This window comes from Mesoplodon bidens, assembly GCF_964165515.1.
Source record: "Mesoplodon bidens genome assembly, chromosome: 3".
In the NCBI taxonomy this organism is placed as follows: domain Eukaryota; kingdom Metazoa; phylum Chordata; class Mammalia; order Artiodactyla; family Ziphiidae; genus Mesoplodon; species Mesoplodon bidens.
Window position 1 is genome coordinate 178,894,369 of NC_138178.1, and position 17,508 is coordinate 178,911,876.

General features: G+C 50.7%; 1 gene segment (V, D, J or C); it reads right to left on the reverse strand.

Moving 5' to 3' along the window:
• Window positions 1-400: 400 nt before the first annotated feature.
• The window catches only part of LOC308614135 (Ig gamma chain C region-like), a 28,311-nt gene continuing 11,203 nt past the window's right edge, over window positions 401-17,508 (reverse strand). The window contains exons 3-6 of the C gene segment in view: window positions 1,799-2,131; window positions 1,423-1,467; window positions 955-1,284; window positions 401-871 (exon numbers count right to left, since the gene is read on the reverse strand).

Sequence of the window (17,508 nt, forward strand, 5' to 3'; positions counted from 1 at the left end):
GACACAGAACCGGCACGCGGACTCTGGAGCCAGGGACAGGAACATGGGGACGAGGACAGCCAGTGTCCCACAGCTTGGGCTGCAACAGGGGCGGGAAGAAGTGGGCACTCATTCTCCTGAGGGTCTCTGGTGGGCTTCTCCCGTTCCGGGCACACACTCGAGCCCCAGCAGCTGCGGGGTGGAGGGCGGCCGGAGCAGCTGTTGCCTCCAGGAGAGGCCCTCCCCGGCCTCGGGCAGCCCCCAAGCGGCCTGCGCAGACCCGCACACTCTGGGTCCGGCCCTGAGTGGGGTCAGCTCTCCCGCATTGCTGGTGACACCTGTGACCCAGAGCCGGGTCCACCCCTGCCCCTCGCAGGCCCGACGTGGCCCGGGGCTCTGCTCGGAAAGAACCATGACAGCATTGCGGGGCCCAGGGCGGCGCTGGGTGCTTTATTTCACGGCGCCCAGGAGGAATGTACACAGGGCTGGGGCTCGGGCGGCCTCACTGGGCCCTGAGAGCCCAAGGGGAGGGAGGGCTCGCTGGGGCACCAATGCCGTGTGGCTCATTTACCCGAAGACTTGGAGATGGACTTCTGCGTGTTGTGATTGTGTAGAGCCTCGTGCAAAACCACACACGTGTAGGTGTCTCCCTGCTGCCAGCTCTTCTTGTCCACCCTGAGCTTGCTGTACAGGAAGAAGGACCCGTCGGTGTCCAGCTGGGGTGGGGTCGTGCCGTACTTGCCCTCTGACTCTGGCTGCCCGTTTCTCTGCCACTCCACGTCGATGTCGCCCGGGTAGAAGGCGGTGACCATGCAGGTTAAGCTGACCGAGCTCTTGGCCAGCTCTTCCTGCGGTGGGGCCAGTACATACACCTGTGGCTCCTGGGGCTGCCCTGTGGGGAGAGGTATGGCTGTTAGCACGATGGTCACTGCTCTTGGCCCCAGGGACCCTCCTGCGCCCGTCCACCTGACCCACCTTTGGCCTTGGAGATGCTCCTCACGATGGGGGCCGGGAGGCCTTTGTTGTTGACTTTGCACTTGAACTCCTTTCCCTTCAGCCAGTCCTGGTGCTGGATGGGCAGGGCGCTGACCACACGGTAGGTGCTGTTGAACTGCTCCTCCCTTAGCTTCGTCTTGGCCGTGTGCACCTCTACAGCGTCCACGTACCACGAGAACTGGATATCGGTGTCCTCCTTGCTCACGTCCACCACCATGCAGGTGACTTCCGGTGTTCGGGTTATTGTGAGGGTGTCCTTGGGTTTCGGGGGGAAGATGAAGACGGACGGTCCTCCTGGGAACTGAGGGGCTGGTCGGGGAGACACGGTGGGGGTCAGCCCCTGGGTGGACTTCCTCTTAGGCACCCATCCACCCCCCCACACACCCCAGTGCCACGCCTGGGCAAGGTCCACCTCCGAGGGGCGGAGGCTGAGGCCGGCTCACTTACGTGGGCATTTGGGACACCTGGAACAGGGGTTTGGCCCGTTGATTTCTGCAGAGAACAGACTGGAGGTTACCGGGGCTGGGGATGGCCCGGGGCTGGGCTTAGGGCAGGGCCAGGTTTTGGCAGGTGAGACCTGTGCCCGCCTCTGTGGGCCCAGGGGCTGGGGGAGGCGTCCAGCCTGTGCCCACACTGGACCTGGTGGAAACACCCAGAGGACCCCCTCCCTGAGCCTGGGAGGCCTTCAGGTGAGGGAGAGAGACAGGCCTCCCGTGACACCCTGGGCGGGATTCACCACTCCTGCTGTGCGGTCCGTTCAGGTGGGAGGGCTGACCCCAGGTCTGTCCCATAGTGGACACCCTCCCTGCGCCCGTCCTCTCACCGATGCGCTTGTCCACCTTGGTGCTGCTGGCCGGGTGGGCTACGTTGCAGGTGAATGTCTTGCCGGACGAGGTGCTGGCCAGCACGGTCACAGTGCTGCTGAGAGAGTACAGCCCCGAGGACCCTCGGACGGATGGGAAGGTGTGCACACCGCTGGATTGGGTGCCCGAGTTCCAGGTCACAGTCACTGGCTCAGGGAAGTAGCTCGAGACCAGGCAGCCCACGACCACTGTGGAACTAGGTGTGTCCCCACAGCTGGGAGGCAGAGGGTAGACTGCCGGGGCCGTGGTGGGGGCTGTGAGAGAGAGGCCGTGTGACTGCCAGGGCCTCACCCCTGCGAGGGTCCAGGCAGGGCATCAGGTGTCCAGGCCTGGGGCACCATTGTGCCCAGAGACTATGTGATTCCAGAGTTTCTGAAGGCCAGCGGCCTGGCATGGTTTCTGCCACTGTGGTTCTCTGCCTTCGCAGCTGTGGGTCCTGGACTCAGCAGCCCAGTCAGGGCTGGGTGTCCACCTGGATTAAAGTCCCGTGGACCCCAGTCCCCCTGTGGGTCCCTGGCCTGATCAGGCCCTCGGTCTTAGCCCTGAGCAGTGGCTACTGCTCCGTGCCCACTGCCCTGCTCTGTTCCTGTCCCCTTGTCCTGGCCTGCTCTTTGCCACCCAGGGCCTCTGTGTTCTGGATCACTCTGCCCATCGGCATCCCTGGGAACCTTGCACCGCCCTCGTCATTTTCTCCTGCACGGTGGTAGCAACCCAAGCACCATTCCCCAGCTGGACCTGTCCCCTCTGAACCGGGTCTGATTAACCCAGACCTGCAGCCCCCTTAGAGCTCTGAAAGGGCCCCTCGTTTCCCCTCAGCCATGCCCGCTGCCCTGTCAACCTCACCTCACTTTGGCATGTCGTAACCTCGTGTCCCAAGCCCCGACAGGCACCTGGAATACTGGGGACCCTGGGCCCATGAATTGCAGCCCATCAGGTCCCCTCAGTGATGCCCGTGCCCCTTCAGCCTCAGAGACCTTCCCTCCCATGGTCGTCTCTCCATCCGGCCTTGCCGTCCACCTGGCCCCTCCCACCAGACCAAAGCACCTTTAGCTCAGCCCCTCGTCCCCTGACCCTGGGGCTCATGGGCAGGCCCTGCCCTCCCAGCCCCCTGCTGCCCTGCACATCCCCGCCTGCTCCCCTGAGCCCCCCCATGCCTGGCCTTACCAGCCCCCTGAGCTCCAGCAGAAAGGCTGCTCTGCTTTCTCTGTGCACTCAGGTTCCCCTCCTCTAGATGTTCCCTCACCTGCCTCCAGCCCCTCATCCTGGCCCCTCAGCTGAGCCCGGGCTTCCTGTCCATCGAGTGTCTAGCCTCTGCCCATCTGAGCTCCGGTTCACCATCTCAGGCCTGAGTCCTCCCTGCCCTTGTGTCCCTTCTACCCGGCCCTGGGCCCTCAGCACAGCCCAGGGGGACCCCCAGCCCGATGTCCTGTAGGACTCCCTGCTCTGCCCCCACTGCCAGCTGCCCTGCGTCCTGCCCTCCCAGCCCCCTTGGCTCAGGTCTCTGGGCTCAGCTCACGGATGCTGTGTCCTCATGTCACCTGCTCACCTGGCGTCGGACTGACCACTGTCCCTGGAGTGCTGGGCACAGAGCACCAAATGGCCCTTGCACCCTATGACACTTGCCGACTCAACTGCTCACCCCAGTACCTGGTTGGCTGAGGTTCTGGGCAGGTCCCTGCCCTCCCAGCCCCAGGCTCACCTACACTAGATCTACCTGCTCACCCATAGCTCCCAGGCAGCTCCCTGCCCTCCCAGCCCCAGGCTCACCTGCAGAAGCTCTACCTGCTCCCACAAAGCTCCCGGTACATCCACCTGCCCTCCCAGCCCCAGGCTCACCTACACTAGCTCTACGTGCTCACCCAAAGCTCCCAGGGAGCCCCCTGCCCTCCCAGCCCCAGGCTCACCTACACTAGCTCTACGTGCTCACCCAAAGCTCCCAGGGAGCCCCCTGCCCTCCCAGCCCCAGGCTCACCTGCAGAAGCTCTACGTGCTCACCCAAAGCTCCCAGGCAGCCCCCTGCCCTCCCAGCCCCAGGCTCACCTACACTAGCTCTACGTGCTCACCCAAAGCTCCCAGGCAGCCCCCTGCCCTCCCAGCCCCAGGCTCACCTGCAGAAGCTCTACCTGCTCCCCCAAAGCTCCCAGGCAGCCCCCTGCCCTCCCAGCCCCAGGCTCACCTACACTAGCTCTATGTGCTCACCCAAAGCTCCCAGGCAGCCCCCTGCCCTCCCAGCCCCAGGCTCACCTACACTAGCTCTATGTGCTCACCCAAAGCTCCCAGGGAGCACCTAGCCCTCCTAGCCCCGTGCTCACCGACACTAGCTCTACGTGCTCACCCAAAGCTCCCAGGCAGCCCCTTGCCCTCCTAGCCCCAGGCTCACCTACACTAGCCTACATGCTCACCCAAAGCTCCCAGGGAGCCCCCTGCCCTCCCAGCCCCAGGCTCACCTACACTAGCTCTACGTGCTCACCCAAAGCTCCCAGGGAGCCCCCTGCCCTCCCAGCCCCAGGCTCACCTGCAGAAGCTCTACGTGCTCACCCAAAGCTCCCAGGCAGCCCCCTGCCCTCCCAGCCCCAGGCTCACCTACACTAGCTCTACGTGCTCACCCAAAGCTCCCAGGCAGCCCCCTGCCCTCCCAGCCCCAGGCTCACCTGCAGAAGCTCTACCTGCTCCCCCAAAGCTCCCAGGCAGCCCCCTGCCCTCCCAGCCCCAGGCTCACCTACACTAGCTCTATGTGCTCACCCAAAGCTCCCAGGCAGCCCCCTGCCCTCCCAGCCCCAGGCTCACCTACACTAGCTCTATGTGCTCACCCAAAGCTCCCAGGGAGCACCTAGCCCTCCTAGCCCCGTGCTCACCGACACTAGCTCTACGTGCTCACCCAAAGCTCCCAGGCAGCCCCTTGCCCTCCTAGCCCCAGGCTCACCTACACTAGCCTACATGCTCACCCAAAGCTCCCAGGGAGCCCCCTGCCCTCCCAGCCCCAGGCTCACCTGCAGAAGCTCTACCTGCTCACCCAAAGCTCCCAGGCAGCCCCCTGCCCTCCCAGCCCCAGGCTCACCTACACTAGCTCTACGTGCTCACCCAAAGCTCCCAGGGAGCCCCCTGCCCTCCCAGCCCCAGGCTCACCTGCAGAAGGTCTACCTGCTCCCCCAAAGCTCCCAGGCAACCCCCTGCCCTCCCAGCCCCAGGCTCACCTACACTAGCTCTACGTGCTCACCCAAAGCTCCCAGGGAGCCCCCTGCCCTCCCAGCCCCAGGCTCACCTACACCAGCTCTACCTGCTCACCCAAAGCTCCCAGGCAGCCCCCTGCCCTCCCAGCCCCAGGCTCACCTACACTAGCTCTACGTGCTCACCCAAAGCTCCCAGGGAACCCCCTGCCCTCCCAGCCCCAGGCTCACCTACACCAGCTCTACCTGCTCCCCCAAAGCTCCCAGGCAGCCCCCTGCCCTCCCCGCCCCCTGCTCACCTGCTGCCTCCATGCCACTTGTCCCTGGAGCTCTGGCCCTCAGCACCCATGCCCTCTGGCCCACCCCCGGGCCCTCACCCTAGTGCAGCTCCACTCCTGCCTCCTTTCTTTCCTGGGGCTGAGCTCTCTTCCCTGGAGCCGCTAGGTGCCCACCCTGTCTCCGGCCCACTCTCTCCTGGCAGAGACGCTGTCCCACCGTGGGCCCCTCCCAGAGGAGCTCCTGGCCTTCCGAGCTTCACCCTCCTCTCTCTCCCACCACCCGCGGGATCCTCCTTGGTCGCTTCTCCCTCCAGTTGCCGGGTCACCTGCCCTCTGCCTCCCCGCTCCCGGCCCCCAGCCCCTGCTCCCGGCCCTCAGGCCCTGGCTCCGCTCGCCCCTCGTGTAGCCTGTGCAGCTGCGTGCTCAGCCTCTGTGCGGCCAGCTCTGCGCACACAGGAGCCCAGGCCAGCCCTGCCTGCTGTGCTCCCAGCGCTACCCAGAGCCCACCGCCACCCCGGGTGCCACTGCCCTGAGATCCAAGCCGGCCCCACTGTCCTGGGCAGGACCCTCAGCCGCCCCCCACCCCCAACACGGGAGGCCTTTCCTTCCCCTGTGCCGAGCCAGCGTCCTCCCTCTGTCCTTGCTCAGACCCACCTGTCCATCCTGGCCTCGTCCTCAGCCCCAGCCCCTGTGCCCGCAGCACATCCTGCTGAGCGAAGCCCTGAGGCTCCCATCCCCAAGCCTATCATGTTCCTTGAAGGCCCAGCAGCCCTGCCGAGCTCTGCCGCCCCTGGGTTTCCAGCCTTGTTGGTGTGGACATGCCCCTGCCCGGCTCCCTAGTCCCTGCCCTGGGCCAGCACTGTGACCCCTGGGCAGCCCGCCTTCCCCGTGCCCGCTTTGCTGCTGCAGCCGCTCTGTGTGGTCCCCGAGGTCCGTCTTCCCTCCATGGCTCCCATTCCACGCCCTTGTCCTGATCCTCTCAGACCCCACTCACCAAGTGTTGGGGTGGTGGACTCGCTCCCCTGCAGCCCAGGGCTCCACGTCCCCTCCCTGCTCTGGCCCCAGGAGCATGTGGCTCTTCAGGGCTGTGCTCTGTGTCTGCAGCCCTGCTTCCTAGGACTGGTAACCAGTTCCTGGATGTGTGAACTCCTTGACCACAACCCTGCAAATATGAAGAAGTGGATTGAAACCGTGTGGCACGACCTGCTTCCTGAAGTTCCCTTTTCTTTTGGGTGGTTTCTGTCTCAGAGGGCCTGGGGGAGTCCCGATGCAGCCGGGGTGTCTCTTTTGGGTGTGTGTGTTGTGGTGAGCGGTGCCCTTGGACCCAGGGGGCAGAGTGGGCACCCCAACTGTCACAGGTTTCCACCTTCTGCAGAGATTGTGCCTGGTTTGCCCACCGCAGTCCGGGTACCGGGCCCCTCGCCTGAGCCCTCTGGGTGTCCTTACCATGGTGGGCACCTCTCCTGACCCTGGACAGTGTGTGGTTGGGCGCAGCCTGCAGCCCAGCCCCTGCCTCGTCCTGCCTACCTGCCTTGGTGGCCTCCCCTCCAGACCTCTGTTTTCCGACTCTTCCCTCCTCCTCTCCCTGGCTCCATCCATGGCCCAGATATCTGACCAAAGGCCAGTGTAACGTGCACGGTCAGAGGGCAGTTGTTACCCCGGCCACAGCTGTCCCCCGGAGGACAGAGTTCACGATGGTCACTGGGGCCCGAAAATGGCCATCTAGGTGAGAGAGAGCGTGCAGCCTCTCCACTGCTGTGTGTGGGCCGAGACTGGTCGTCCCATATTTGGGGGACACTGACCCTCAGTTTCTCGTTTGAGTGCTGCAGCGGACCCTACACCCTGTGTGTGCCCCCTGGGCCATCCCGTAACTTCAGCATTAGGTCTGGGATTGGGGACCCGAGAGACATCGTAGCCCCCAACCCAGAAGTGCCATGGGTGGAGATCTTGTTCTCGGAGAGACAGCAGTGAGCGGTCCTGAAGTGGGATCTTAGTTCCCTGCCCAGGAATTGAACCCGGGTGTCCTGGATGAAAACCAGGAATCCTAGCTGCTAGACCACCAGGGGCCGGAGGCTAGGAGCAACGTTGCCCTGGCTCTTGCCCTGTTTGAAAGCAAGAATGTTTCAAGGAGGCAAAAACTGTAAAAAGCAGGTATAAAGTTTATTATTAGAAGCACAGCACAACGTGTGGGATAGAGAAGTAGCTTATTTAAGACAGGAGCAAGGCAGAGATACTCACCTGGAGAGAGAGGGTGTGGGCGTCCTCCCTGATGAGGCGCAGTAAAGGGATGGTCAGGTGGTTTGCACAGGGCAGTTCTCCTGGATCTTTGTCTCCCTCTGGCGCATTTCCTCGCCTCTTTTCCCACCTCTGACCTGTCCTAGGGCCCTCCCGACAAGTGTGTGTCTTTTTGACAAGAAAGATTCCAACGCAAAGGCTGACGGGAAGTTTGACCACACGTTATGGGGGGGCAGCCCCTCCCTTTTCGACCCCCGAGGAGGCTTCCTGCGCATGTGCAGTCGGGGAGCTTTCCCTGACCTCAGGAACGATAGACGTGGTCGTCTCATCTCTACTCCAGCAGGGCTCAGCTCCGGCCACTGACTTTGTCCTGGGAGTGTCAGGGAAAACAGAGCTCCAGTTCACTCTGCTTGGCAAGCTCCAGCTGCTCAGCCCAGGGGCCCATCTATCTCTTACCCCAAATCTCCCCTGAGAGACGTGAACCCTGTGATATTTTATTGGGAAGATGAAGGGTGAACGTCTGTCTTCTGCAGCTTCTTCAGGTTGGCATGGGGCTCACAGATCCTACCTAGTTGGGGGTCATGGAGCTCTTGCTCCGTTTTATTAAGGGGCCCCAGGGTGACTTCTGTTGTTACTTTGACAGGATCTATTCTGAGGAATGACTGGAATCTTTGCATTATTGTCATCTTGTCTAGAAGACTGCTGTGTTCTAGAGAGAACAAACTAAACAAGTTGGTTAAAAGAAGGCAGGGGTCAAAGATCGGTAAAAGAATTATTGTAACCAGGGGCCCAAGTAGGAGTAAGAACCAGGTTATGTTTCATAATATATATATATTTTTTTGCGGTACGCGGGCCTCTCACTGCTGTGGCCTCTCCCGTTGCGGAGCACAGGCTCTGGATGCGCAGGCTCAGCGGCCATGGCTCACGGGCCCAGCCGCTCTGCGGCATGTGGGATCTTCCCAGACCAGGGCACGAACCCCTGTCCCCTGCATCATCAGGCAGACTCTCAACCACTGCGCCACCAGGGAAGCCCCTTGTAACATTTTTTGATGGTAGTCCAGGTAGTGTCAGTGCTTGGGTTACCCTGTCCAAAGGAATGGAGCATTTGGCACGGTTATATACATTTTTTTAAAAGTTTTTTTTCTGATGTGGACTATTTTTAAAGTCTGTATTGAATTTCTTACAATATCGCTTCTGTTTTGATTTTTTGGCCACAACATCTTTTTTATTAGCCCATTGTGATTGATGTAGGTGTAACAGACCCAGTTAGAAGTAGTTGGACAATGTGAATGTTAATAGACAAAATCCATCTCATTTCTTTTCAGGAGAATAAGTCTGAAAACCAGTCTGGACCTGGCATTTCGAAGAGACTTGTAGCCACTTATCTGGTTTTATCTAAGTAGGTTTTAACGCTTAATGTGGTATTAACACATAAATAACAGGAGCTATTTGTCATCATACATGTTTTTTCATCTTGTTACCATCTGATCTAAAGCAATTTCATTGTCTAAAATGTAATAGATACAAGAAGAGACCTTGCAAGCGTAAGGTTGCAGTTACTAGCTGCCAGCTGGTGTTGTCTTGAGACTAGCTGAGGGCCTCACATCTGACACAGCTCATAAAGCTTAAGTTCTCAGCAATACAAGGACTGGCTGAAATCACACCCATAGTGGCACCTAGTACTCCCTTGGATGTCTGAACCACAGTTCTTCTATCTTGACTTTTAATTGTAGTTTTCTCCTTAATAGCCCAAACTGTTGTCACCATTAATGATTTTAGTGTTTTTCTAGTATGAGAAGATGCAAGAATTTTGGCCCTTAAAAATCTACCTGAGAATATGTATCTGAAGGCCTGTTCTGTCAGTTTTCCCCAGAGCACAGAGTGCCTCTTTCCTGAACTCCACCTTGAACTCCATTCAGGGGATGTTGAAGGTTAGCAGCCATAGTGGCTCATGATTTAATCCTGGTAGAGGTAGGCAACAGGTGCTAGTTTCCAGTTGGCAGGGTCCCTTCATGGTCATGAATTTGACCAAGGTTTGGGGGGCATTTCATGACCATTTCGTCTCACAGTGCTAGAAATGCTCATTCCCAGTTCTGGCAAAGATTTCTTTGACAGGCCACTCAATGTGCTGTTACTGAAGTAGGCCTTATTAACAGTGGCCAAAAGTCTCTGGACCACCTGTCTTCCTAGTCTCTTATGGTCCAGGAAACTCTTCCCTCTTGTTGTTTCTTCCCATACCAAGAGTTACACTATTACAATCATTGATCTCATATGGGACTATATATTATCATTTTATCAGAGGCTCAGTCGTACATTTGGTAATGTAAGAAAGAATGATTTTGTAAAACAGGCAATAAAAAATAAAATAGCTAGCAGTATTAGTAAGGTCATAAGTAAGAATGTATTAGTAAGGTCATAAGTAAGAATGTAAGTCAAGAACTTCCATTAGGTGCAGCCCAGTATATCCCCAGGTTGTCTGACTTAGTCTGTTTTTTCTAGTATTACTAGGCTGGTTCCTTTAAACTTAAATGACCATAGCCTGGTGTTAATCTCCTGTTTGTAGATAGTGGAGATCTTTATCCAAAGACTGATTACGAAGTTAAGCTTCAGGAACAAACTTAGAGTGTCCTTTTAATAACTTAATTAAATCTTGTAGCAATATAACAACAGCAAGGGACCATCTGGGAAGTGGGTTTTAATAAACACCTTAGTTAACAAATCTAGAATTTAATATTTAGTGAAACATAATCTTCTTTTTTTTTCTCCCTAAAGTACCCTCATCTCCATTAAACACAGCCAAATCAAGACTAATTTTTTAAAATCTTTATTGGAGTATAATTGCTTTACAATGGTGTGTTAGTTTCTGCTTATAACAAAGTGAATCAGTTATACATATACATATGTCCCCATATCTCTTCCCTCTTGTGTCTCCCTCCCTCCCACCCTCCCTATCCCACCCCTCTAGGTGGTCACAAAGTACCAAGCTGATCTCCCTGTGCTATGCGGCTGCTTCCCACTAGCTATCTATTTTACGTTTGGTAGTGTATATATGTCCAAGCCACTCTCTCACTTTGTCACAGCTTACCCTTCCCCCTTCCCATATCCTCAAGTCCATTCTCTAGTAGGTCTGTGTCTTTATTCCTGTCTTAACCCTAGGTTCTTCATGACATTTTTTTTTCTTAAATTCCATATATATGTGTCAGCATATGGTATTTGTCTTTCTCTTTCTGACTGACTTCACTCTGTATGACAGACTCTAGGTCTATCCACCGCATTACAAATAGCTCAATTTCGTTTCTTTTTATGGCTGAGTAATATTCCATTGTATATATGTGCCACATCTTCTTTATCCATTCATCCGATGATGGACACTTAGGTTGTTTCCATCTCTGGGCTATTGTAAATAGAGCTGCAGTGAACATTTTGGTACATGACTCTTTTTGAATTATGGTTTTCTCAGGGTATATGCCCAGTAGTGGGATTGCTGGGTCATATGGTAGTTCTATTTGTAGTTTTTTAAGGAACGTCCATACTGTTCTCCATAGTGGCTGTACCAATTCACATTCCCACCAGCAGTGCCAGAGTGTTCCCTTTTCTCCACACCCTCTCCAGCATTTATTGTTTCTAGATTTTTTAATGATGGCCATTCTGACTGGTGTGAGATGATATCTCATTGTGGTTTTGATTTGCTTTTCTCTAATGATTAATGATGTTGAGCATTCTTTCATGTGTTTGTTGACAGTCTGTATATCTTCTTTGGAGAAATGCCTATTTAGGTCTTCTGCCCGTTTTTGGATTGGGTTGTTTCTTTTTTGTTATTGAGCTGCATGAGCTGCTTATAAATTTTGGAGATTAATCCCTTGTCAGTTGTTTCATTTGCAAATATTTTCTCCCATTCTGAGGGTTGTCTTTTGGTTAGATCACTCCCTAACACCATACACAAAAATAAGCTCAAAATGGATTAAAGACCTAAATGTAAGGCCAGAAACTATCAAACTCTTAGAGGAAAACATAGGCAGAACACTCTATGACATAAATCACAACAAGATCCTTTTTGACTAATTTGTTTGTAAAATAAGTCTGGCCCATTGACCACATAGGCTCCTCCATACTGACTCTGGTGTAATTCCTCAGGAGTCTCAGACTAAATTCACAAAAGGCCTCTCAAGGCCGAGAAAGCCATGCCAAAGTCCTGCCATCACATTTTGCCTGGTGGATTTCTCTCTTCTAGAGGTCCCCCAAATATTTGGAGATTCCTGTACGTGTCAGGAGACAGTCTTTTGTATTTACCTGATAAGGCTGCTCATAACCAAGTGTCTCCAATTTCTGGAGGGACAAGGCAGAGAGAAAAGAAAAATGTTTTCATTTGATCCACAGGTGTAAATCACCTAATTGTCGTAAACCATAAGTAGCTTGAAGAGAAGGGCTTCTCTATATCTGAAAAACAAAGATTAGAAGCCAGTAATATGTCAGGCAAAAATCATAAAAATCATAATCATATTTAGCAGTTCGTTGGATCCCATGTAATTGGTTTTGGTTTTGTTTGAGTACAGTTTTTCCATTAGTTTTATTGACCTTGCCTGATGGTAGAGGGTGATAGTGACGGTGATAATTTTAAGAAATTTGTAAGGTTTTTGGTTAAGGCTTATATGATTTGTCCAGTGAAGTGGCTGCCTTGATCACTGGAGATTATAGAAAGTGTACCCCCAGTGGAAAACACATTTTCTAACCATTTCCTCTTTCATTGTGAGGGCATCAGCCTTGCAGCCAGGGAAGGCTTTAAGCCATCAAATAAAAAATGAGGCTTGCCAGGGAGCCGGGAGAAGCCAGACAGCCATCTTGGATTTCCCGTAGCCCTGACTACTTAATTTACAGTTATTGTTGACCCGTTTCAATTTCTCTGATTTTGGAGTAGACCGCTGCCATGCTACAAGGGCGTCAGGATGGCAAGTCTGACAATGAGGGGTTAATCTTTGTGTAGAAGTGGAATGAATTTTATCTGCATGTGCCATAATCTTTACAGGCTCTGTTGTTATTACCTTTTATTTGACAGTTTCTCCTGTAATTTAATCTGTCAAATAATCCTAGTTAGTTTAATATATATTTTTTGAGATGCTCCAGGGGCCTTCTGAAGCACCTCAAAGTTAGCTGGAGGTCAGAAGAACTTTAATTAGAATTTGACTCTTAGGAAGTTTGTTAAAAATATCAAAAAGTTTTAAAACACTTAGTCAAATAGAATCGTAGGTCATTGTGAAATAATACTTATTTATTCAACCAAAGTGACAAAAGATTTTAAAAGCAAATATAAGTCACTTAAAGGCAAATAAATTCATATAATCTGTTACCAAAGGCAGCTTTCCAAGGAAACTTTGTTCTCTTAACAGAGAGAGAAAACCAAATTCCAGTCTTCATATCTTCTATCACTGACAACATATATTCTACTTGCTTCACACACCGAAATATTTCCCTTATCCTTTTTAAAAAATATTTTATTTATTTATTTGGTTGTGTGGGGTCTTAGTTGCAGCAGGCAGCCTCCTTAGTTGTGGCATTTGAACTCTTAGTTGTGACATGCATGTGGGATCTAGCTCCCTGACCAGGGATCGAACCCAGGCCCCCTGCATTGGGAGTGCGGAGTCTCATCCACCATGCCATCAGGGAAGTCCCTCTCTTATCCTTTTAGTAGCTTTAATGATGTATTATAATTTTTAACCCTTAAAAACCTTAATCTCTAGTGAAAACCAAGAAGAAAGCAATTGTGAACTGTTTGTCATGTTGGCATTTTCTGATTAACAACCTTAAGAACATATTCCATAACCTCTAAAAACATGCACTTTCACAAAGCACAATTTCTTTTCTCAGTGTGGTACAAGGCATGTGTCCAATAAAGCCAAACATCTTTAGTTTCCCTCTTGTAAGAAGACAAAAGGTAAATTTACATTTGTTCAGCAATCAATATTCCAGTATTTTATCTTAAAAATGATTTAGACCTTTAATGAGTTTTTCTCATTTGACCTGATTTAGCAAAGCTCTAAAGTTTCAAGTTGCCAAAAATCTGGAAAAACTAAAACATAATTATTTCCAAAGTGTACAAACGTTGTAAGAGATTCAACACTGAATATTTCCCAGATCATGTGAACCTGAAATTTATTTAGCTTAGTATCTCTTCTATTTAGAATTGCTTGATTTGTAAGTGCTTACTTTTAAAAAGCCAAGTAAATAGAGCTTATTGACAAATTAACTTCAGCAATATTATCCAAAGACAAAGACACATACTGAGGCATAAATATATCCAGACAGATATCTCATAGTTTCCACTTGAGGTTTAAATGCCTCTTTGTCTCTCTCTCTCTCTCTCTCTCTCTTTTTCTTGGCTTGAAGTTCTACTAATTAATCCAAGGCCGAAGTCTCAGGCAAAATGGGCTATGTCTGTATTTCAAGGACAGCATAAGAGTTAATTTCAAGTTTTCCCCTAGGCATATTTTTGTTCTCTCAGGGTCAGAATTCTGAAAAAAAGTGTTTTAATGAGCTAGCTTTCTCTAACTGCACATGCAAAAAGAACCAGTTTTGTAATTTCAAAAGAGTTTTACCTTAACCAACTTTCTCCGGAGTCTAAAGAATATTGTGGCCATCCAGTGTCAAAAAAAATCGTCTTTCTTTTTCTGTAGTCATAGTTTCATAGCTAAAATATAGACCAAATATTGCTCAAATTGGCCCTAATAACAGGGGCAGGCTGGCTGATACACTGTCCCATCAGGGGTTGTCCCTCTGGGGAGGTGGGGATCTTAGTTGGACCAGAAGAAACTGGAGGGAATTTGCATGAGTGGGAGAAGCTTGGTTTCCCCCATGAGAGCTGGGTGCGGGGTGGTGGTGGTTAAAAGAGGATCGTTTAGAATGTCAGGAGAGTGGTTTTTTTTTTTTTTTTTTTTGATTCCTCAGGCTTTTGATTAGAGGAGCCACATAGAGCAGGGTTATGATAAATGGCCATAAAGGCCTGAACATAGGGAAGCTCAGTGCATTTCGCCATCCTGTGGCAAAAAGATCTAACTGTAAGCAACACATTTTAGGCCATTTTCCCAACCCCCAACTTATATAAAGGCCAGGCAGTGTTACAGCAAAACCTAAGCTTCCCCTTTCTCAGCCCATCTGGCTTAGAAAGGGGATCCTCCCATGTTGAATAACCTGCAACCAAGAACAGTGCTCCTAGAGATGAAGGCCAGCACCCTGGAAACAGTAGTAGGAGGCGCCTGACGGACACTCAGAGGGCCTGGGTTCCCTTCTCTCGTCTAATGGGGTGTGGGGTGCCCTCTACTCCCCCACTGATTTCTTTTCTTTTCCTTTTTTTTAAAAAAAGATCTTTACTGGGGCTTCCCTGGTGGCGCAGTGGTTGAGAATCCGCCTGCCAATGCAGGCGACACGGGTTCGAGCCCTGGTCCGGGAAGATCCCACATGCCACGGAGCGGCTAGGCCCGTGTGCCACAACTGCTGAAGCCTGCGCGCCTAGAGCCCATGCTCCGCAATGGGAGAGGCCACTTCAATGAGAAGCCCGCACACTGCAACGAAGAGTAGCCCCTGCTCACCACAACTAGAGAAAAGCCCGTACGCAGCAACGAAGACCCAACATGGCCAAAAATAAATAAATAAATTTATAAAAAAAAAAAAAAAAAAAGATCTTTACTGGAGCATAATTACTTCACAATACTGTGTTAGTTTCTGTCGCACAACAAAGCGAATCAGCCATCTGCATACACATGTCCCCATATCCCCTCCCTCTTGAGCCTCCCTCCCACCCTCCCTATTCCACCCCTCTAGGTCATCGCAAAGCACCGAGCTGATCTCTGTGTGCTATGCGGCTGCTTCCCACCAGCCAACGATGTTACATTCGGTAGTGTGTATATGTCGATGCTACTCTCACTTTGCCCCAGCTTCCCCCTCCTACCCCACGTCCTCAAGTCCATTCTCTACGTCTGCCTCTTTATTCCTGCCCTGAAACTATGTCCATCAGTACCACTTTTTTTTTTTTAAGATTCTCTATATATGTGTTAGCGTACGGTATTTGCTTTTCTCTTTCTGACTTACTTCACTCTGTATGACAGACTCTAGGTCCATCCACCTCACTACAAATAACTCAATTTCATTTTTTTTATGGCTGAGTAATATTCCATTGTATATATGTGTCACATCTTCTTTATCCATTCAGCTGTCGATGGACATTTAGGTTGCTTCCATGTCCTGGCTATTGTAAATAGTGCTGCAATGAACATTGTGGTACATGACTCTTTTTGAATTATGGTTTTCTCAGGGTATATGCTCAGTAGTGGGATTGCTGCGTCATATGGTAGTTCTATTTTTAGTTTTTTAAGGAACCTCCATACTGTTTTCCATAGTGGTTGTATCAATTTACATTCCCACCAACAGTGCAGGAGGGTTGCCTTTTCACCACACCCTTTCCAGCATTTATTGTTTCTAGATTTTTTTGATAATGGCCATTCTGATCGGCATCTGGTGACGCCTCATTGTAGTTTTGATTTGCATTTCTCGAATAATTAGTGATGTTGAGCATCTTTTCATGTGCCTCTTGGCCATCTGTATGTCTTCCTTGGTGAAACGTCTATTTAGGTCTTCTGCCCATTTTTTAACTGGATTGTTTGTTTTTTTGATATTGAGCTCCATGAGCTGTTTGCATATTTTGGAGATTAATCCTTTGTTGTTTCATTTGCAAATAATTTTTCCCATTCTGAGTGTTGTCTTTTTGTCTTGTTTGTGGTTTCCTTTGCTGTGCAAAAGCATTTAAGCTTCATTAGGTCCGATGTGTTTATTTTTGTTTTTATTTCCATTACTCTAGGAGGTGGGTCAAAAAAAATCTTGCTGTGATATATGTCAAAGAGTGTTTTCCTATGTTTTCCTCTAAGAGTTTTATAGTGTCCGGTCTTACATTTAGGTCTTTAATCCATTTTGAGTTTATTTTTGTGTATGGTGTTAGGGAGTGCTCTAATTTCATTTTTTTACATGTAACTGTCCAGTTTTCCCCGCACCACTTATTGAAGAAGCTGTCTTTTCTCCACTGCATATTCTTGCCTCCTTTGTTGTAAATTAGGTGCCCATATGTGTGTGGGTTTATCTCTGGGCATTTTGTCCTGTGCCATTGATCTATATTTCTGTTTTTGTGTCACTACCATACTTGTCTTGATTACTGTAGCTTTGTGGTATAGTTTGAAGTTGGGGAGCCTGATTCCTCCAACTCCGGTTTTCCTTCTCAAGATTGCTTTGGCTATTCGGGGTCTTTTGTGTTTCCATACAAACTGTAAAATTTTTTCTTCTAATTCTGTGAAGAATGCCATTGGTAGTTTGATAGGGATTGCATTGAATCTGTAGATTGCTTTGAGTAGTAGAGTCATTTTCACAATGTTGATTGTTCCAGTCCAAGAACGTGGTATATTTCTCCATCTGTTTATGTCATCTTTGATTTCTTTCATCAGTGTTTTATAGTTTTCTAAGTAAAAGTCTTTCGCCTTCTTAGGCAGGCTTGTTTCTAGGTATTTTATTCTTTTTGTTGCAGTGGTAAATGGGAGTGTTTCCTTAATTTCTCTTTCGGACTTTTCATTGTTGGTGTATAGGAATGCCAGAGATTTCTGTGCATTAATTTTTTATCCTGCAACCTTATCAAATTCATTGATGAGTTCTAGTAGTTTTCTGGTGGCATCTTTAGGATTTTCTATGTATAGTATCATATCATCTGCAAATAGTGACAGTTTTACTTCTTTTTTTTCCAATTTGTATTCCTTTTATTTCTTTTTCTTCTCTGATTGCTGTGGCTAGGACTTCCAAAACTATGTTGGATAAGAGTGGAGAGAGTGGACATCCTTGTCTTGTTCCTGATCTTAGAGGAAATGCTTTCAGGTTTTCACCATTGAGATTGATGTTTGCTGTGGGTTTGTCATATATGACCTTTATTATGTTGAGGTAGGTTCCCTCTATGCACATTTTCTG